Source organism: Dasypus novemcinctus, chromosome 23 (assembly GCF_030445035.2).
Source record: "Dasypus novemcinctus isolate mDasNov1 chromosome 23, mDasNov1.1.hap2, whole genome shotgun sequence".
Taxonomy (NCBI): Eukaryota; Metazoa; Chordata; class Mammalia; order Cingulata; family Dasypodidae; genus Dasypus; species Dasypus novemcinctus.
The window spans coordinates 46,290,485-46,313,840 of record NC_080695.1 but is presented as its reverse complement, the minus strand read 5'-3'; the positions used below and the strand labels follow the sequence as shown (position 1 = coordinate 46,313,840).

At 39.0% G+C, this 23,356-nt stretch overlaps 1 non-coding gene across 1 annotated transcript; it reads right to left on the bottom strand.

The window, feature by feature from the left end:
* Positions 1–17,139: 17,139 nt before the first annotated feature.
* On the bottom strand, positions 17,140–17,212 carry TRNAT-CGU (transfer RNA threonine (anticodon CGU)). Its single transcript has one exon. It is a non-coding gene; the product is annotated as a tRNA-Thr (tRNA).
* Between the last annotated feature and the right edge of the window lie 6,144 nt (positions 17,213–23,356).

The following is a 23,356-nucleotide window of genomic DNA, read 5'->3' as shown; positions in this document are numbered from 1 at the left end:
AGCTGGTTGAAAGTCATCCACTCTGTATGCATGAGTGGGGTTCCTTTCTTTGCCCAAGGCAGCAACTTAATTCAAGATCTCAGCTTCCATGATTTTTCTCTTAAAACTGTTTCTCATTCAATCTCTCCTCACCATGTCACTTTTATCCAAGTTGACAGTGTTTTTCTTCATACAGCTCTCTCAATAAGCTTGTTGGTTTAGCCTGCAAAAAAAGCAGGGGTCCAAGCCATCAGATCGACTTTCCACAAGTCTTTCCAAGATAATTACATCTTCAATCCTGATTTACAAGTTCTGAGTTTGGTTATGTCCTCAAATGGGGCAGTATAACCTGGTCCTTGATTTTTAGGGACTTGAAATTTCCAGTAATTTTCTGGTTTCTTTATGCCCAACAGTTCAGTCCTCAGCTTATGTTTGTCTCTTTCTTTGCCATAAGGTGCAAGGAAAAGCCAAGTTGCATTCTCCCAGTTTACTTTGGAAAGTTCTTCAGTTAAATGCTCAGGTTTGTCTTCTTTAAATACTGTCTTCCATAAAACATCAGGAGTTAATCTTGCTGGGTTCTTGGCAACTTTAAAACAAAGTTCACCATACCTCCATTTTCCAAAAATAGTTTCATCATTTGCTTCTAAGCCCTCATAAAAAGTCTCTTTAGATTCTCTATTACTACAACAGTCTCTTCAAAGCACTGTGAGTCTTTTCTCCCAAGTATCTCACAATTCATTCAAAACACACCCCTTAGCCTTTTATAAAACTGTTCCAGCATCTTGGTAATTTCAAAAACACTTCCCCACTCCTCAGTACCAAATTCTGTATTAATCAGCCAAAGTGGTGCTGATATCAAATACAAGAAATCTGTTGACTTTCATAAAGGGTATTTATTTGGGGTAGAAGCTTGCAGTTACTAGGCCATGAAGCATAAGTTACTTCCCTCCTCATAGCCTGTTGCCATGTGCTGGCAATGTTCTGGATTCCTGGTTCCTCTCTTCCCAGCGCTCTGTTACTCTCCCGGTTCAGCTGCTGGGCTCTCTTCACAACATCAGCTGTAGACTACCAGGTGAATGGCTCTGTCTCTCTCCTCAGAGCTTCTGCTGTGTCTAAGGAGTAATCACCATTCCTCTGTGTTCTTCCCTGTGTGTTCTCTTCCCGTGCCTCAGATCAAAACTTCAGTATCAAAACACCAGCATCAGAACTCCAACATCAAAATTGAAACTCCCTTCTCTGCAGTATAGATTCAAAGGGATGGGGACTCAACATCCTGCTAACACTGCCCAATCAAAGCCTTAATCATTGCTTAAGTAAAAGTTAAATTTCTGAATTCAATATACTCTAATATGCCTGGAAGGACAGACCTGTTTACAAACATAGTCCAATATCTATTTTTGGAATTCATAAACCATATAAAACTGCTACAGTGTATGACACATTTTATATATAATATCCCAAATTGGCAAATATATATATATAAAGAAAATAGAGTAAACTCACTCGTTAAACTAAGCGATAGCTATGCTCTTAAGTAAACATATAAAAGTACAAATATAGAAGAGAGACCAAAATAGAAATACAACCATCAGAATGACGGAAATTTATCTTACCATTTACTGCATCATATATATATAATGTTATCCTAGGATTTAAAATTACTTAGTAATTGGCATTCTTAGGCATCAGTGTCATGAATCAATAAATATTTACATGCAACTTGATTTTAATGGCTGTACAGGGCCTGATTCTCTGTATCATCCATCAGTTTAAAGTGATACTTTGGTGTAGACATGAGATGGTTTTCAATCTTCTGATAATGTAAATATTTGTGTAAGTGGATTTTGTAACATTTATCTTTGTGAAAATATCTTATTTTTCTGAATATACATTCCAGATGGTTAATTTATACATTAGGTATTTTTACACATAGTGGCAAGATATTTTATACATTGTCAAAAAACAACTGCAAATAGTATCCCAATTTATAGTTGTGGAGATACTTTATTTGTCAGATTCTTGAAAAAACTGTTCACTATCATTTTATTTTAATGCTAACATAAATATATCTACATTTTTTGTAAATTACCTTCTTAGATATTTTCATTTTTATGGGTTCTCCTTTTTTTCTCATAGTTATATTTTAAAAATCATTAAGTGTTGTATGTAACAAATGCTGCATTGTAATTAATTTAAAGATTCTTATGAGGAAGCATTTAAAATTATTATGTAAGATCATTGAAATATTTTCCTTCCTGGTTTAAACTTTTTATATCACTCACTCACACACACACACAACTGTTTTATCATTCCTAGAGTTTCTTTTCACTTTTAAGAAATGATTCCCCCTCAGGTGTTTTGTCTATATTGAAATGTACATCTTTTCCATCAAAGGGCAAAAATAATCTCAAAAGCATTTTGAAACTATTTCATAACTTTATCTATCACTAGACTTGTGTCATTAGTTGGCAACATATGGTAAATATCAACCCTCACTGTCTGGATTGCCATTTCAACTCTTAAATGTATCTTTCCAATGACATCACTTTTGAATGTACATTTAGTTCAATTCAACTATATTCTCCCTTACCGATTGTGAATTTTGTGTTCTGCAATTGATTTTGTATAGAATATGAGTAGGCATCAATATTAGTATTTCAATTAAGGTATACAAATGACGTAGCAGACCGCATTGAAAATATTTTTCTCCCACTTTGCTTTTAGGCCATATTTGTCACAGTCAAATGAATAAATACATACACTTCTTGAGCTTTTGCTGTCCTTCTCAATTCAGGTCTTTGCTCTTCTCCATACTGTCTTAAAAATATCTTTATAATAATCCGTGTTTTCTGGTGCAGCTGGTGTTACCATTTTAACCTTTTTAAAGCTTTTTTTGAATGTGTATTGAAATCTGGGCTCAAAATTTTCTCTGTGGGAATGTTCATGATTCTGAATTTAAATTGTGAATAGAATTCTAAATTCAGCTTCCTACTTCTTCTTCTGCCAGATGTGGTAATGTTTTACTAACAATGAGTTTGCTTCATTGAGATTTCCAAATCTATTCACACCACATTTGAAATATGATTTTATCTGTTGAAAAATATTTATGTCTTTTTATTTCTGATGTTGATATTTATGCCTCTTTCTTTGTTTTCCTTGATCAGGCATGAAATACCTTTATCAAGTTTATTAATCTTTTCAATGAATCTATTTTTGCTTCCATTCATCCTGTCTATTCTTTCTCCCATTTCATTAATTTGAGTTTTCTTTTTCCTTATATTTATCTCCTTTGAGTTTAGTTTTCTATCAATTTTGGAAAATTTTGTGATTTGGCAATCACTTTGCTTTGCTTCTTTGTATCTAAATCATGCATTGTAAGTTAGAAATGTTCCTTCAACTTTTATTTTTGGCAACCAACATATTTTGATGAATAATATTTAAAAATAACTTCCAACATATTTTCTGAATTCCTTTTTGAATTCATATCTGAACTATGTGATATTTATCATACTATATTTTAATTTCCATACATGTTGGGACTTTCAGTTTGCTCATTCATTATTATTTCCATTTTACCATATTCTGAAGAGAATCTAAACTCCCTGTGTTTGTGACATTTTAATTTTGTTCATAATCATTTTAAGTTCCATGTATTATTATTTTAAAAATCCATTGATGCTTGAAAAAAATTTCTTGTTCAAATCTTCTCTATAATTTTAGATTAATTTCAGGTTAATCAGTGAATTGATTGAAGTAGAAAACATGAAAAATACCAAGCAAAAGTAACAAGAAAAACACAACAAAGATACTAGACCTAATAAACAACTTGAGAGGGAGCAAGATTCATTCTTATCACTTCTATATGCTACTAATGAGCTGTTTGAGTAGTAAGTCAGACAAAAAATTTCCTTTACAATAGTCACTAAAAGAACAAAATATTTAGTAATAAACTTAACCAGGGAAAAGCACCTATATTCAGAAAACTACAAAATATGTCAGTAGCCAAAGACCCAAGTAAATGGAAGCACATTCCATGTTTATGTATTCAAGTTTACATGTGTTAGGATGTCAGTTCTACCTAAACTGATTTACAGAACAATGCATTTATTAAAATGAATTGTTTGCAGATGTTTGCATTAATTTGTAGATACCAATCCATGCCACTGATTTAAATGACTAAACTTACATCATGGCATTAGCTTGATTACTAAAGTATTAAGTGTGAAAAAGAGATTGTGTTAACTCCAAATTATTTATTTTTTAAAAATCATGTTGAGCATATTAGGTATTTTAATTTTTACATACAGTTTGAAAATATCTTGTCAATTCCCCAAAATGCCTCCTGGGATTTTCATTGAGATTGTGTTTAGTTATATAAATCATTTTGAGGTGAATGAGCATTTTGAAAACAATAATTTGATTCATGAATTTTTAGGTCCTTATTTATTTAGATATTCTTTCATTTAATCTGCAATGCTTAATAATTTTTATTGTACTGCTCTTAAAAGTTTTTGTTAAATTGTTCCTAATATTCTATGTTTATGCAAATATGAATATATTTTTTAAATTCCAGTTTTCAAAAGCTTGTTGCTAATCTATACAAATTTCATTGTTTTCTGTGTATTGACTTTCTATTCTGCATCCAGGTTAAATGTATGTATTTTCCCAGTGGTATTCTGTTAGACTCCTAATGATTTTATAGCAAGACCAATGGCTTGCTCCTGGGGGTTATTTTCTGACCCAGGAGATATTTGGTATTTGGAGACATTTCTGGTTCTCATCACTTGGAGAATGTTCCTGGCATTTAATGGCGAGGGAGTAAATATATTACCAAAGAGATTACATGGCATAGGGAAGCTACACAGAGCAAACTTTTTCTGGACTGAATGTAGTGTGGAGGTTGAGAAACTCTGATATAAATAAACATGTTGGCTGCAAATAGATAATGTTATCTCTTTCTTTCCAGTGTCCGTCTCTTTTACATGTGTACATGTGTTTGTTTTTACTGCCTTAGTGTTCTCTTTAGGGCTCCCATTGCAATATTAAATAGAAAGGGGATTTGACCTTTGTCCTCAGCATCGTTCTAGAGTTTGAAAAATTATTGAGAACCACAAGTAGGTGTTCTTTTATGTTTGCTTTATCTATTGATGGTCACTGTAATATACATTAAAACTGAGAAAAATGTATCTTACACTATTTAGTAAGTGATAAATCTAAGAAATATTTATTGTGATCAATGCACTGAATATTGCACAGTTATTTTCAATTTTGTCTTTGAAACTTTCTGTAATTCCTTCTATTGAGTAATAAAAGTATATTATGCAGAGCTATACTAAACTACTAGAAGTTAGTTTAAATTCTAGTAAACTAATTTATACCCAGTCCACTCCTCAAAAAAATAGTTTAAATTGCCTAGTCTTATTTTATGGAGACTTTTCCTGTTTGTGGTCAGATTGTAATGAGCCATTTAAAAAATGAAGAAAAAAAACCCAAGAAATAATCAAGTACAAACACCCACAAACAAAAACACATTTTTTGAGCAAAAATTAAATAAAAATAAAGTAAATCCACACAGATCTGGAAGCTAGGTTTCTTTTCTTCCTTTTTTCTTTCTGAAAGCACAGCAACTACACAAAGTGAAGTTTAGCAGGCATCAGGGCCAACCTTAGCATCCTTTTGCTGTTTTCAACAGACTACATCAAGAGTGCCAGATGCATTTCCCATATTGGCTTTGACAGCTGTCATTCAGAGAAAGCAATCTCTTCCAGTCTAGTCTTGATTTCTGACTTAAGACTAATGGCAATCAGACAATTCCTTGTTCACCATGGATGTCATTCAATTCAGAATTTTTACTAGAATAGTTCCCTTTAAACCTTTCCACTTCTATACTGAGGATTTCTTTTAAAAAAAATTGTTGGAACAAAGCTATGAAGGGTAATATTTATGTAATTGACAATTTTGTGTGTGATATCATGACTTTGAATATAATATATTTTAATAAAAATGGAAACAGTATAGCATAACAATTCCACATTCCTGTTCCATACACCAGTTATACATGGAAAATGATATTGTATTTCATGTGTTCCTGAATTTGGCAAATGCTGTTGATATAAGCATGATGGGCAAATATGATCCCTTTGAAAGTTGGATAGTTTTAAAAATGACATATTCCCAGTCTATCTATAGAATTAAGTTTCCCTTCTCTATGCACTATTCCAAATGTAATTTGGGCACAATCAATTCTGTTTAGCTTACCAGTCAAAGGTCATTTTAAACAATGGTCTCTTTGAGAAAATTTGAAGCTTAAATCTAGGTGTCTGAAGAGTTCATACATGATTGAGTTTCCTGGCTGCTAAAAGAAATACCATACAATGGGAATTTTTTGGATCAGAGTTTTGTGGCTAAGAGAAGTCCAAAATCGAGGTGTCATCATGGCAGTGCTCTCTGCCAGAACATCTTGGTGTTCTGGGGCTGGATGCCTGAGATCCTTGGTCCTTGGCTTTTCTTTCCCAGAGCAATGCACATGGCTGCCTCTTCTCCTTTCTCTTCCAGGTCCCATTGATTTCCAGCTTCTGGCTTCTTTCCCAAACTCTCTCTTTCTCTGTAGTTTTCCTGTAAGGCCTTCAGTAATAAGATTAGGACCCACCCTAATTCATTCAGGCCACACCTCAACCAAAATAACCACATCAGGAGTTCCTTTTTACAAGGGTTCACACCACCAGGAATGGATTAACTCTAAGAACTTGTTTTTCTGGGTTACAGAGCTCCAAGTCACCACAACAGAGTTAACTCTTACTTTTAATTTCAGACTTATGGAACTTGTACTTTAAAAAAATAGTCTCAATGTGTTTTTTTCATTTAAAAAATTATTGAAGTATACCACTCATGCATAAACATGCATAAACAATAAGTGTATAGTAATAGTTGTGAACTTACAAAAGAAACATAGATACCATCATACAGGGCTCTCATAACTCACCCTACCACCAATGCCTTGCATTGTTGTTAAACATTCTAAACTAATGATTAAAGAACATTGTTAAAATATTATTACTAACCAAAGTGTTTTCCCCAACCCCCATATTATTATTATTATTATTTTATATCATTTCTATCTGAACATACATAAGAAATAAGTGTATAGTAAAAGTTGTGGACTTACAAAGCAAACATGCATAACATTATACTGGGGTCACATACATCATTCCTTCACCAACACCTTTCACTGTCATGAGACATTTGTTACAGATTATGAAAGAATATTGTCAAAATCTTACTACTAATTATAGTCCTTTTCTCACATTTGGTGTATTTCCCCCCCAAACCACCCTAATATTATTTTTTAAATATAATTTATATGACAAAGTTGTAAACTTATAAAGCAATCATGCACACATGCAGAATTCCCAAACAACATCGATCTATCAACACACCACACTGTGATGAAATATTTTTTCCAGATAAAATAATATCATCTGATTATTACCATGTCCATAGTGAAGCCAAACTGAATTAGGGAAATCCCTAATTCACTACAAACATGTGGCTTTATCATGGTAACATAGGTGCAATAAAATTTGCCATTTTAAAGTGTACAATATAGTGGCATTAGTTACATGTACAATGTACTAACATCACCACCATCCATTACCACAGCTTTTTCATTACCCAAAACAGAAAAGACCCCTTAAGCATTAAGTCCCCATTCTTCTCACCCGTAGATCCTGGCAACCTCTAATCTACTTTCTTTCTCTGAATTTGTTTATTCTAAACACATCACGTTAGTAGAATCATGCAGTATTTGTCCTTTTGTGTCTGGCTTATTCCACTCAACATGGTGTCTTCACTATTCATCCATGTTGTAGCAAGTGTTAGAACTTTATTCCTTTTTAGGACTGGGTAATAACATTTTGTTATGAATATACCACATTTTGTTTATCCATTTTCCATTGGGGAACTTGTGGGTTTTCCCACTTCCTTTTAACTATTGTGAATAATGCTTCCCTAAACATTGGTGTACACATATGTGAGCCCCAGCTTTCAGTTATTTTGGAATATACCTAGAATGGAATTTCCAGGTCATGTTTTGAAGACCCATCAAACTGGTTTCCACAGCAGCTGCACCAGGCTGAATTTTTTGTGTGTGTGAGAATGGGGAAACAGGCACTATTTTATGTTGCTAATGTAAATTATTAGTACACTGCTTGCAGGGCATTTTTGTGATATTGATTGAAAGCTAAGGAAATATAGGGTATACATATCCTTTGTCTTTGTCCCATTTACTTCTACAAATATTTTCTGCACATACTCTATGAATACTTTCTGCACATAGACTTAGTTCCATTCACTTCTATGAATATTTTCTGCACATAGGTGGCAAAGATTTTGATATTCAAGGATATTCATTGAGTCGTGTTTGTAATACAAAGGATCAGAAATGTTATTTATTTATTTTTCTTTATTTTTTTTAAATGTTACATTCAAAAAATATGAGAGCCCCATATACTCCCCATACTCCTTACCCCACTTCTCCCACCTTAACAACCTCTTTCATCATCGTGACATATTAAGTTCATTTGGTGAATACATTTTGGAGCACTGCTGCACCACATGGATAATGGGTTACATTGTAGTTTACGCTCCCCCCAGCCCATCCAGTGGGCATGGGAGGACATACAATGTCCAGCATCTGCCCCTGTAGTACCACCCAGGGCAACTCCAAGTCTTGAAAATGTCCCCACATCTTATCTCTTCTTCCCTCTCCCTACCCTCAGCAGCTACCATGGACATTTTCTCCACATCAGTGATACAATTTCTTGGAAGAAGCTTTAAATTACATAAATGCTACATCAAAAATATAGGAGGATTCCCATATATCCATCCCCACCACTCCCTCACTTTTCCCCCTAACATCTTTTATTGTAGTGTATTTGCTACAATTGATGAACACATATTGAAACATTGTACTAGCCATGGTGTGTAGTTTTCATTATAGTTTATACTTTTCACTGCCCAATTTTATAGGTTTTGGCAGAAGGTATAATGATCTGTATCCATCATTGCCATGTGATGCAGGACAATTCCATTGTCCCAGAAATATCCATGTTGCACCAAGTCTCCCCTCTCCTTCCCCTCAGAAACTGTGGTGGCCACTACCTTTATGGCAATGTTACAAGTTCTTCCATTGCTCGAAAAGTAATGTCTACATTAGTCCATAATTGCTTTCCCCCCTTATGTTTGTTCATTCCTCAATCTTGAGGATGTTGGGATGGTGATGGCCACTCTGTTTCTAATTGTGTGGGGGCTTAGATCCATGGGGCAAATGGGATGGAGCTGTCTTGCTTCCCATTGTAGATACTCTGTGTTTATTGCTTATGGATGTTATCCTTTTGTTAGTTGTCCTGGGCAAGTTCAATGAACTGGAGAGTAGATTTTGCAACTCTGCTGAGATTCAGGGCTCCACCGACGTTCGAAGAGACCAAAGATTGAAGTACCTGGGATATATACTTAATGAATATAGTGCTTAACATGGGTTCAGCTTAAAAGGGCAGAAGAGTCATGTGTAGGGAAATTATAAATGAGTCTAATTCTGTTACATTGGGAAACATATATTCCAAGGCAAGGTGCATTGACAGGTGCCAAAGTGCTAAGATTGTCTACCATGCCTATAGTGTCTAGATGTCTCTAGAGCCCTCAAGAGCCCCCTTGCTTGAAGCATTGTTTACTGTGACAGTAAGAGACTCCTGAGATGGCCACACCTGTTTTTAAAAAGTAAGGAGTTTCTACAACAGCAAGCAGGAGAATTGCATCCATCATCCATGTGGAATCTAAGCCCCCTCTTGATATAGAGGGGGAGTGGACATAACCATCCCAGGGTCCACAAGCTGGAGGAATAGAGTATGGACTGGGGTGGACTTACTGATATTGTACTATGGAGCTATTGTGATTAGTAATGGAAGAAATTGTAGCACTGATGTGGAGAAACTGGCCACGGTAGCTGCTGAGGGTAGGGAGAGGGAAGAAGAGACATGATATGGGGCATTTTCAGGACTTGGAGTTGTCCTGGGTGGTACTGCAGGGACAGATGCTGGACATTGTATGTCCTGCCATGGTCCAACGTGTGGACTGGGAGAAAGTGTGAACTACGATGTAAACCATTATCCATGTGCTCCAAAATGTATTCATCAAATGCAATGAATGTGACACAATGAGGAAAGAGGTTTTTGATGTGGGAGGAGTGGGCTGAAGGGGGCGGGGGTATATGAGGCTCTCATATTTTTTTAATGTAACATTAAAAAAAATAAGGAAAAATAAAATAAGGAGTATTCTATGTAATATGTGAAGATCTCTAAGGTATATTGTTCAAGGAATATAGAAAGGGAGCAGAGTGGTATATAGAGTATATTATCATTTGTGCAAATAGAAAATGCACCACATGTGTGTAACTGAAAGGATACATGAAACCATGGGAGGAGGATTTGGTGGCTAGGGAATCATGAAGGGAGGAAGAAAGATATTATACAATATACTGCTTAGTACTTAAGCATTTTGTACCTTGTACACATATTACAGGTTTCTAAGTATCCATACATGATGATAGGGAAAAGTAATTGCAAGTATGTCACTGGAAATTATATTACCAGATGATAGGAAATGTTTTCTGTATGTATGTGAAAGAGTTTTTAAGAATAGATAAAGGATTTTAATAAGTGTTTTTATGGAAATACTTTATATTTCATATTTTATACTATTTTATAGCCTAGTTTCCTTCCCCAATCTATATCCTATGAATATTTACATCATTTTTAGTGACTCCATAATATTCTTTTGAATTTAGTCTGTGGTGGACATTTGGGCAGTTTTCAATATTTTGCTCTTCTAAATATAGAGTGAGATGTCATATAATGCCCCAGAGGACATTAAGTATAAAAATATTCCCATTTGTTCAGTGGTTGGAATTAATCCTTTTTTCTCAGAATATACAAATTGAAATTTTCTTAATTTTATTTAGTTTCCCTCATTGTCAGCAAATTGCTCTAACCATCCTTCTACAATCCTCCTTCACCTGATGAATTTCCAGTCCTTATTCTGCTCTCCTCATGGTACTTAGGCAGTAGCCTAAGACCTTTCCTTTGAGAGATCCTCTTCCTGTTCACCCTGAACACTGTTGCTTTCAAATTCCTGTATTCCACTGTGTCCCTCCCTTGTTCCAAAATCTTTAAACCCCAGTTTCTCTCTATATGTGATCCAACGTGACTTCCATGCCTTCTGAAAAAAGAGGCCTGGGTCACCTTCCACTTTCTTGGCTTCAATGGCAATTTATATCCCACTTTTCCCAGTCCTTTCTGCCCACTGTCTCATAGAAATAATTCCTTCTGTTTTCCTTGTTTAATACCTTGAATGAAAAAGTTAGCCTTCTTCCTAATTAAATAATGTTTTTTGTTTATATGTGTATATGTTTATATTCAGTAACCACTTGAATTAGTCTTATTATTAGGTGGTATCTAATTAAAACTGAAGAAGAGGAGTTGGTTTTCCAATGTAAATTCTAGGGCAAAATGCATTCTCAGGAAGAAGTATGCTCTATCTACAATATACTGTGTTATCAGAGATCATGGCACATGGGGTGAAGCTGATAAATAAATATGTAAATGTACAGGATCTTTGGGGTAGTGTCACATAGGCTACATTCAGAAGGCGGGATGCACATACTGCTACACAGAGTTCACCTGACAGCCCTTTGTTTCCAGTAGGTGGCAGAACTGGTGAAGCCAGTGTAGCTGCCCCTCTCAGCACTGTGCAGCAGCTTATAAAGGAGCACCTGGGAGGAAGCAGGGGGGGCTGTAATTCTAGAAAAGAAGTAAGGCTACGCAACTTCAATTGTTAATATGTGTGGACTCCTGGTAGAAGATGGATTTTTTAAAATTAAAATTGGACCAGGTCAACTGACCCCAGAATGTGTTAGAACCACTGATTTGGCCTTGAAATTACTGCAACAATGACCAGTCAGTCCCAGGACATCTTCCCACAGCTGTAGAACAAGAACCCAGCTGCTAGGCTTGGGTAAAATAGAAGAGTAGGGGACAGTTCCAGGCCAAGAGCTAAGGTCAGTGGGGCAGGTCAGCTGTGCTCTAAGAGACTTTGGGCAGGAGAGGGATGAAATCCAGATTGACCTCTTGACCTGTATCTGTGGGTGGTCAGCCCAAAGTCCTGAAGATTTTACCTAAAAAGACAGTGAAGAAGAGGAAGCGAAAGATGTTCCTGTTTTATGGATTACTAATTTAGATGCCCTTGTATGAAATGTGAAGTTAACCACAGTGTAATTACATTTTCGTGATTGGCATTAATTTCTTTCTGTAATTAATTTTGTATATGTATCTTTATTTTATGGCCCTTTACTCTTCTGGGAAATTGGTCAGACTAGCTTCATTGTACATACTTACCCAAAGTTTTCATGCTTGTCCCTTTTATTTCAAACTCAGTCATTTAATGAGTTGTATTTTGTTTTTCACACCTGTGGCCTTTTTTTTTTTTTTAAAGATTTATTTTTATTTATTTAATTCCCCTCCCCTCCCCTGGTTGTCTGTTTTCTGTGTCTTTTTGCTGCGTCTTGTTTCTTTGTCTGCTTCTGTTGTCGTCAGCGGCACGGGAAGTGTGGGCGGCGCCATTCCTCGGCAGGCTGCTCCCTCTTTTGCGCTGGGCGGCTCTCCTTATGGGTGCACTCCTTGCGTGTGGGGCTCCCCTACGCGGGGGACACCCCTGTGTGGCACCGCACTCCTTGCGCGCATCAGCACTGCACATGGGCCAGCTCCACACGGGTCAAGGAGGCCCGGGGCTTGAACCGCGGGCCTCCCATGTGGTAGACGGACGCCCTAACCACTGGGCCAAAGTCCGTTTCCCCACACCTGTGGCCTTTAACCCAGTCAGGAGAAAACCACAAAGTAATACTGACTGCTTCTTTACTGAGCACTGAAGAAATTTGAAAAAAAGTAAAGGAATAAAGGAAACCAAGGTTTTCACCAGACTCTGAGCTTTGTCTGCCTGAAGAATGGCATCTGTGCCTCCAGGTCTCTTGCAAGAATAGATCTGAGTGAAGCCACACTCAGCCTATTTATGACCAAATTGATCCCGATTTGGAGGCATTTTCAAGCAAAGGATCTTTCATCTCATTCCCTTGTGAGCAAACATCTGAAGAACGTTGGGCAAGAATCTCATCTTTAAGAATTTGTAGTTTGGATCTAGAAGTATAAAGAGGAGCTTGCAACTTGAGGAAAGCTTGGTGTTTGGCAAAGCATAAAGGCCTTCTTAGTTTGGTTTATTTAAATATTTCCCATGCTGACCTAGAGTAGAGATTGAGGTGTTGCTTCATGTTATGATTCCCATTTCTTATCAAATATCTCAAACATGTAGCAGGGGATCAAATTTTTAGGGATCTGAGCCCAGGTCAGGGTAGTTTGGTTGGAGAGAGTGGAGTTAAGCAAACACATGGCAGTCAGGACCTTCTCTGAATATGAAAAGGAAAAGTAGCTCAACGATGACACTGTATGTGTTTGACACAGTGAATGCTCACATAGGTGGCATGAGTTGGAGTATTTAACAACTTGTGTCCTTCCTTTTTCCTTCTTCCACTGACTTCCAGTCTCTTTCTCCATTAACAGAAGCAGAATCTCTTAATCTCTAAGTATAGTTCCTGTCCCCAATGCCCTTTCTCCTTCACCTCTGGGATTTCATATGATCAGTCCACTGCTGCTGCTTCATCCATCCTCCTACCTTTACTTGTGTCTTACTCAGCACCCACATTTTCCACCCCTGCTCTTCTGACAGTTTCTTTATATGCATCTTGGCCATTCTATCTATAGCCACCCAACCTCTGTTTAGAAGTCTGTGGGGTAAATTCCAAAATCCTTAGAGTGTCATTCAAGACTCTCCAGTTGCCTTTTCCTGTCTTTCCTGCCCTGTGGCCAGTGTGCCAGGAAAGAAAGAGTTACTGTGATGTGTCAGGCTCTCTGTTGGGCACTTTATAAGAATTACATCCTCAAATCCTCCCAATAACCCAATAAAGTGCCTTCTGTCTTTTTATATAGAAAAACCTGAAATTGGGAGGAATTACACAAATTTTGCAATGTCACCCAGGCCATAAGTAGAGAGCTAGATTTTAAAACCTATACTCTCTCTTCTGCAACATGCTACATCTTGCTCATGGGATACTCTGAAACTTTGTTCACTATATTATCCCCATAGTGTATAACTCTTCCTTCTGTTCACTTCCCTAAATGTCACCTGTCTTTTAAAGTATAGATCAAGTTCTACCCTTTCAAGTAGAAACAACTGGGTAGTGCAAAGCTGATGAATTTTCTAGGCAAAATGTGGCTCTGTCACTTATTAGCTGTGTGTCCTTCGACACATCAATAATCCTCTCTGAACCTCAGTTTTCTCATCTATAAAATGATAATTATTACATCAACTTTATAGCTTTTTTTAAGTCAAGGGCTTAGGACAGTCACACTGCCTGGCACATTATTAGCATTTGATAACAGTTAGGTCTCATCTACCTTCTATTTGCTTAGAAATATATTCAAGGCCACAAGGTAGTTTTTGTTTGTTTTACTCCACAGTAACCACTAATGTCTCTTAAGATATTGCTCTGTTTTCTTCTGTAAGTCTGGGAACCCTTCTGGTTCAGGTCTGATGCCTCGCATAGTTGTTTTTAAGCACTCACTGCAGGAGTAAATGATGGAAATTGGGAAAAGAAATGGTTGAAAATATGATAGTGGAAAACAGTTTCCTAATCCAGGAGATAAGTTCTTTATAGAATGAAGAAGGTAGCAAGGCTGAGTAGTGGCTTTCTCTCCAGAAGGATTTTGGAGTTTGTCCATTTATCTTCCTGCTTATTCCCCAGGAGTTTCCAGGGTCTGAAAGTTCTCCTAGGAGAAGTTATGAAATATGAGCCATACAGGAAGCCAATGTGGCTCAAGTGATTGGGCTCTCATCTAATATATTGGGGCTTCCTGGTGATGGAAAATTGGCCCACACCATGAGCTGGCCCACACAGAGTGCTGGCTCATGCAGGCGTGCTGGCCCATGCGGAGAGGTCACGCAACAAGACGGTGCAACAAAAGGAGATATAGAGGAGCAACAATAAGAGATGAAGCAAACCAGGGAGCTGAGGTGGTGCATGTGATTGAGCACCTCTCTCCCAGTCCAGAAGGTCCCTGGATCAGTTTCCTGAGCTACCTAAAGAGAAGAAAAGTGGATACAGAAGAACACACAGTGAATGGACACAGAGCACAGAACAGTGAGTGTAAACAATGGGGGTTGGGTGGGGATATATAAACAAACAAACAATCAAATAAATAAATAAGGAAATACAAGCCATAAAGGGGTAGGGGAGAGGGGATGCTGCTACAAAGAAGTGGGACACCCAGGCCAAGTTTGTTCCACTGGAAAACAACTGACAGTAAATCCTGAGGCTGGAATCCTCAGAGAACCCTTAGTTTTTAAAAATTTAAATCATTTAACATTTTCATTCTTGTCTCCATCAGTTTTGCCAGTGATATACAATATCATCCAAAGTAGAGTAGCTGAAAGAAGTTAAAGTATCATGTTTAAGTTTTGAGTCCCTAAAATTCCTGTCCGTGACTTACTTTCTTCCAGGCTCAGCCCAACTTACATGGCAACACTAGAGAAATAGCCTGTGCCCCCACCCAAAATGGCCTGTTCCAGTACTATCCCACTTAAGGCACATGCTTGAGTTCAACTCAGCAAATATTTACCAAATGCTTCCTCAGTGCGAGGTGCTATAGGAAGAACTTTTGTTTAATAGAGTCTTATGTCAAATTTCTGGTCTGAAAAGCTTGCAGCCCAGTAGTGGAAACAGCCTGGAGGCAATCAACCACGATGTAAGGCAGGGGAATTCCTGCCACACACAGGAACACCCACCTGCTGCTCTGGAAGGAATTGCAGCAAAGGGCCTTTTTTACCCTGGCTTCCCAGGTAAGTGCCATCCTGGGAGGCTGGGAGACAACATTCTTAGTCTCTCAGCACCTCTGTTCAGAAGGAACTGAAATCCTGCTATGAAGGTGCAGCCTCAAGAGAACAGCGTCCCTGCTTCCTCAGGGGCTATCTGTTCAGCCTGTCAGCATCCTTTACTGCCCTCGTTCCTCAAAGTCTTTGTCCTCCCATGTCTTAGGTCAAAATAATTGCAAGGGCCTGGGGAAAGGCCAATTACAAACACTTTTACTTGCTTTCTTTATCTGGATTCCTTGCTTCTCCTCTCCATGCTGAATCTCAGCTACTTAGACTCCAAATTCTGAAGTCTATGCTTCATTCTTACGTTCTTTAAGTACATGTAAATTCACTTTCCAGAGCCTTTTTTTCTTTTGGTGGCCCCATTGTGGAAGAGGAGAGAGGGATTGGATTTTGTAAATTTCTGCTTAGTTCGCACAGATTTTCTGAATGATAGTTATTATCTCAATATTGAGAGAGTTATTTGCTTGTGCCATTGTATTTTTAAACTATTTCCATCACTGTGGAAATGGTATATATATGTATGTATATAGGTACATATATGTACATGTATACACACATATTTTTCCCTGATGCTAAAGATATCTAGGTTGTGGGAGTGTGAGCCACCATTGCTAAGCTGACCCGGCAACAGGCGTGTGCACAGCCTGAAGCCACAGTTCAGGGTGGCTGGAATGGGCGACCACGCCCTCAGCCTGGTACGGGCGAAGCGCCCTCAGCCTACCCAGGCAAGATACATCAATAACGGTCACCTCCCACTATCTCCCGCCTAGCCTAACATCTGGTTGGCTCTCACTTCCCCTTTCCCCTCCCCCATTCCTAACCTCTCCGCCTGCCCTCTGCCTAGCAACTGCTTACAATCACCTATCAGGAAGCAGTAACCGCCCGCACCTATCAAATCTCTCCACGCAGTCCCTAACCCTATAAAGCCATATCCCCTTCCGCAATAAACCAGACTTGCGCACAGACCTGGTCTCCGCGGCTTTCTTCCTCCCCTTGCCGTGTGTCCTCCACACCTGAGAGCCCCTCTGAGGCTGTCTGCCGCAGCCTCAGATGCCGCTGCGGTCTAGCCTGACCCCTCCAGACCCCCCCCGTCAGCGTCGGGGTTAAACAAACCCCAGACGCAACTGGTGCCCAATGTGGGGCTCGAACCCATGACCCTGGGATTACGAGTCCCATGCTCTACCGACTGAGCTAGCCGGGTGCCCTTCCTCCCACACTAGGTCTTTGCTGTAGTGTGACTGTGGCTATCATTTTTGCAGAGGCAGCTCAGATCACTTGCACAAAAGCCTGTGAGAGAATGAACAATGCCATCATAAGAGGGGTGGACCAGCAGGTGGCTGAGGGCGTGTTTGAAAGGGCTCAAAAGCAGATGCAACTCCAATTTCAGCTCCTGAAGGTAACCTGCATCCAAAACCAGGGGGTGCACTATGGTGTGGAAGAAGCAGGGACAGAAGCTGGAAGAAACAGTCATTATGTGGGTCCACATAGAGCTGGATGACTTCAGCCAAGTGGGCCTGACATGCCCAGGGGGCAGGAGAGGAGGCCTGCCAGCGCTTGCCATTCTTGCATCACTGCAGTGTGTGCTGGAGTCGGGCTCTCTTCCGGGGCTGTGGCTTCAGAAACACAGTCTCTCCATGTCTCCTTTGCCCTTCCTGTCTAATGAGTCATCCACATTACAATCCTGGTGACACCTGGTCCTGTGTCTAGGACTGGAAATCTCTTAATCAGCTAGTTCATCTCGGCCCCCAGCAGCTCTGAGATGTGGGTAATATTACAGTTCGCATTTCATGGATAAGGGAAACTAGGGCACAGAGTGGTTTATCCACAGGTCCTGCAGCTAATGGCTGAGCTAGGATTTGGGACCAAGTGACCTGGCTTCTGGGTCCCAAGTATAACCAAAATCTCAAGACCAATTTTTTTAAAGCAGGAAATCCCTTATTGACATAAAATTTTAGTCATTCAGTAAATGTCAATAAATGATTATAGGTCAATCAGTGATGGTGTATCAACTTAGAATTCATTTTGTCTCCTTCAGGAGACAGTTTCTAACAGCTTCCTCTGAACTAATACTTCTGTCAGGTATGTTTGGACCATCTTGCCTCAGCTCAGGATCTTGGGACTTCCTGCCCATCCCCCAAATGATATAAATATAAATTCCTTGTCAGAGTCGAAGCTACTGTTGACATGAGTCTCCAAATTTGTCTGCTCAGACCAGGCTGAGTTGATCATCTCGTCTCTCCCAAACACTCAAGGAGCCTGACTTGCCATTAGTTTAGAATACCTCTGAATCAGCATCCAGTAGCATCCCAAATCTGCCTCTGCCCAATCCCTTCCCCTACTCCCACCACTGTAGCTTTGAAAAACATACTTTTCCTTAATACAAAGCATGTAATTTCCCTTAGAGGAAGCAAAGAGTTACTTCATTTCCCAGTAGCAGTCATTTACCTAATTACCACAATCCACAAGTACATGCAGAAAATAGGCTTAACGCCACAGTGGTCGGTTCCATTGTAGTACATAAAATCGGAACTTCAGGTGCCAAAGAAAACAATTCCTTGAAAAAACAAATTACTATACTGACCATGTGCAATCTATCTTAAACCACAGAGATGTAGGAAGTTAACACTGGGCAAGACCAAAGAGACTTCCTAGTTGTAATTGGCTTGATTCATGCTGAGATGCAAGGGGTTTCACCCATCTTTGCTTTTACACTATTAGTGCCAATGTCAACATGATAAAAAAAAAAAAAAGTCAAATGATAACTTACTCTTCTAAAAATTGTTTTGACCTAGCAGATTCCCTAAAGGAGCTTCAGAGCCTAAAATTTGAGCACTGCTGTCTTAGACAAGTCATTAATCAGGTTATTTAACTGAAAAGAGGTGGTAATAGCTCTACATACCCTGATGCTACTAAGGTTGTCAGGATGTTTAAGTAATATTTTAAAGTGCTAAAGAAAATGGTAATTATAATAATATTTCTGGGCACGACAGAAGTAACATGGTTTAATGGCTTGTTTGTTGGGAGACTTGTGTTCTACTCCCTGTGAGGCCCAGAATTAAGGTGACCTTTGACAATTCCTTAACTTCTCTAAGATTTGATTCCTCATATTCAAAATGAGGGAGATGAACTGGATTATTTCAAAAGTTTTGACCCCTTTAAACAAATAAGATTATAAACCCTTTCCTCTTTGTTTTAATATCTTTATCTAAGTAAACTAAAAATGGATTCAGCCATGGAGGTGGATCTAGGTATTTTATTCCTTTTCATTTTAAACTTAGAAACAAATACAGTTCTATTGCTGTTGGCATAGTTTTGCTTTTCCTATACAAGTTAGGGATGTGGAGGATTCTATCAGCCATAATACAGTCACAGGGTCCAGTTGCCTTAAACAACTACAAATGGACACAAGTTATGGAACAGCAGTTTTCCTACATTGGATAATAGTCAGCACAGGACAGTGAAAGAAGATAGACAAACAAGATGAGCCCTAGAGAGATTTTCTAGGCCATAGCACTGGGAGAGGGGAACCAAATAGAGCCTGGTGCTCTCCCTGAGATGAGCAGAATTCAAAATTTTGGGGAGCCATGGTGATTAGAATTCACAGGATAGTGTGCCATTGAGGAGAGAGCTGGACAGAGTGAAAGCTCCAGAGATATGAAGGAGTCACCCTTGAGTGTTTGATAAGTACATGCATGAGAGGAAACAACCATGGATGGGGAACAAACCACCCAAAGGAGCAGGCAGAGCAGTCCACACAGCTCATGTGGAACCACACAGCTCAGAGCAGCCCACACAAAGGCCTCTTTACACACACAACATCAAGGAGAGGGCCTCAGTAGAGGAGCCAAAATAGCTCTAGATGTAAGGCCATTGTTGACCCACCTAGTGAGGTTTAAAACATTTGGTGACAGTAGAACACAGACCAGGAGGGGAGAAATGGAAATATATTCTTGTAAGGGTTCAATAGTTGATACTTTATACCAGTTATAAAGTGAGTTAATATTACTCGAATAGACTGTGATAAGTTAAAGATGTATATTATAAGCCCTAGAGTTATAATTAAAAAATCAAATGATATATCTAACAAGTCAATGAAGGAGAGGAGATGCAATATTGGAAAAATACTCAATTCCCCAAAAAGTCATCAAAAGAGGACAAAAGTAATGAAAACCTAAAAGTACAAATAGAAAACAGCCAGATGATCTAAATTCTAAAGACACCAACTAAAAGGCAGAGATGATCAGGTTAGATAAAAAAGCAAGTCCCTTTTATTATATGTTATCTATAAGAAACCCACTTTAAGTAAAAAGATGTGGCTAGAGTAAAAGCCAAAGAATAGAAATGTATATATATATATATATACTTTGGAATATTAATCTGAAAATTAATATCAGTTGAGGGAGTTGTGGTTAGCAGCACATATAGGAATCCCCTTAATTTTTAATGTAAGGTTTATAAAATCTAAGTATCTTTTAAAAAATAAAAAATATATTTTTAAAAATATCATATGAAATAAGTTTCAGAATAAGAAGATTTACTAGGAGTAAAGAAGACCATTTTATAGTGAAAAAGTGGTTATATCATCAAGAGGACATAATCCTAAATAGTTACATACCAAATAACAATGTTTCAAAATACATGAAGCGAACATTGCTAGAACTAAATGTAAAGTTAGCCAGACTCACGTTGCAGTTGGAAATTTCAGCATCTCCATTTGATGATTAAAAGAACATTTCATGACTCTCAGGATGGGAGTTCAATATTTTCCTGTTTATTGCGTGAGGCACTGCCCACTGATGTAACACAATATGACAAGATGAACATTTACATATTCCACAGACGCCCCCCTGCAGGTGCACCATATCTTTTATACCCCCCACATCCAACACCCTATACCAGTAATCCTCCCCTGCATATTTGCCAAAAGAACATTTCCAAAATTGTAGTTAAACCAGAGACCTGCAAATCTCCAGTTCACCTGCTCCTTCCCCTGTGTTCACTTGATTCAATGAGACTCCTCTCATGGTTGAAGGCAATCTCCTCTGTTAATTGTAAATGTAATCACCCCTAGATGCAATTAACTGATAGCTTCAATCTTCAAAATACTCTAACAAACAGGCCAGTGCTTGCTTGACTGCACAACAGCACAGCATAAGCTAGCCAAGTCCTCACATGAGCTGAACCACCACAGGCAGCTATGCACAGAAGGGGAGGCTGAGGCCCATGGTGGGAAGGAGGGACTTTTCCAAGATGCACAGTGGTTCCTTTAATGGGATTACACTTTTGGCTTCAGAGGATTTGACCAGCATTCTGACTGCTTCACAGCAGGCTGCTCATGGTTTAACTCTTCCAAGAAGTTGGGGAATTAGAAAAAAATCATTTTTGTCAACTGTCAAGAGTCCAATGGGGGAGGCAGAAGTCTGATCTGGATGCTTCTTCTCAACACTGTCCATTTTTCCCTCAGGAGCCCATGGACATTCCTGTCCATGAGCTGTAGAATGTCCTTCAGTATCCTCGTGATCCGTACCCACCCATCACACATGCTATCCTCCAGACATATGAGATTTCCACATTCCTCCTTCCTCCCACTTCATCAACAATCACTCTATTACATCCCCAACCTGAGCCAGAGAATACTGGAGATTCGAGTTTGAGACTCATGGAGCAGGTGCACTTGCTTTTTTTCTCTATGTTGTGAGTCTCTCTGTGACCATTTTCTCTCCTGGTCTATGGATACATATATGCTCAACTGCCCTGGACCACCCTTCTTCACATTCATGTTTAGCTCTGTGCTCTCAGCACTTGGCCCCACATCTGGCACAGAGATGGTCTGAGTAATATTTCTTGACTGAACAGTTAGTGGAGCATTCTACTCACCATCAAGGATTAGAGAAAGTTGGTTTTCAAGTAATTGACATGTCATTGGGGAGGAAGGGAGGAGAGGTGAGTGAGGTGCAGCCCTAGACCCTACTGTCCAGGGACATCCAGGTTGGAGGGAGAATCCCAACCAAAATAGGGAATCATTACTCCTTTCCTGAAACATGGGGCTGGACGTGCAAGGAGCAGCATTGTCTCAGATTTGCAAGTGACTCTCCATGCCCAGGGTAGGTATGAGTGCTTTACAGTGTTGACATTTAAACTGGACCAGGGAGGGTGAGGACGAGGTCAGCAGAAAGGAAGGAAAGTCACGCTATGGAGGAGAAATGGCCTGAGCAAATGAGCCAGGTAGAAGACTGCAAGTCCTTTGTGTGGTGTGGGGGGAGGTTAGAAGGTGGTCTGCAGTGAGGGACATGCAGGGCTGGATCACTAAGGGCCTTAGGGAACACTGGCTCCCACTGTCCACAGGCTCCCTCCTCATCCACATGCTGCAGAGCCTCCTTGCCTTGGTGCTCATGGACAGCATGGTACAGCCTGTTATCCACAGCCAGGGCCTGAACATGCTTCAAGCTACAGTGGCTCCCAGGCACTATGAGGGCCTATTCCCCATAAAATAGTTAGGAAGGAATATATCTTTAGGGAACTTTCTACTGCTTCTTTTTTTTTTTAATTGAATTTAATTTCTTTATTATCTTTTTTGAAGTTAATATGGAGCCAAGAGTGCCTACAACTGCAAGCAGGAGAATTACATCCATCATCTATGTGGAATCTAAGCCTCCTCTTGATACAGGTATTGAGTGGACATAACCATCCCAGGTTCCACAGGATGGAGGAATAGAGTATGGACTAGAGTGGACTTATTGATATTGTACTATGGAACTAGTGTGATTAGTAATGGAAGAAATTGTAGCACTGATGTGGAGAAAGTGTTTATGGTACCTGCCGAGGGTAGGGAGACGGAAGAAGAAATATGATGTGGGGGCATTTTCAGGACTTGGAGTTGTGCTGGGTGGTACTAAAGGGACAGTTGCTGGACATTGTATGTCCCGCCATGGCCCACTGTGTGGCCTGGGGGAGAGTATAAACTACAGTGTAAACCATTATCCATGTGGTGCATCAGTGTCTAAAATGTATTCATTAAATGCGATGAATGTGCCACAATGATGAAAGAGGTTGTTGATGTGGGAAGAGTGGGGTAATGTGATGGGGATGAGGGTATATGGGGACCTCTTATATTTTTTTAATGTAATGTTTTTAAAAAATAAAGAAAAAACAACAACTGCTTTTTGACCTTGAATTAAAATTGGAAAATGGCAAAGACAAAAGAGTTGGTATTACTAAAAGTCTCCAAAAAAGAGTTGGGAAGTCATCAGAGGGGTCTAGGTTACTCACGCCTCAGTGAGAACCTAGAGACAGCCAAAGTAGGTACAACCCCAGGTACTGGTTCTCCTGAGGGCTACAGAGACCC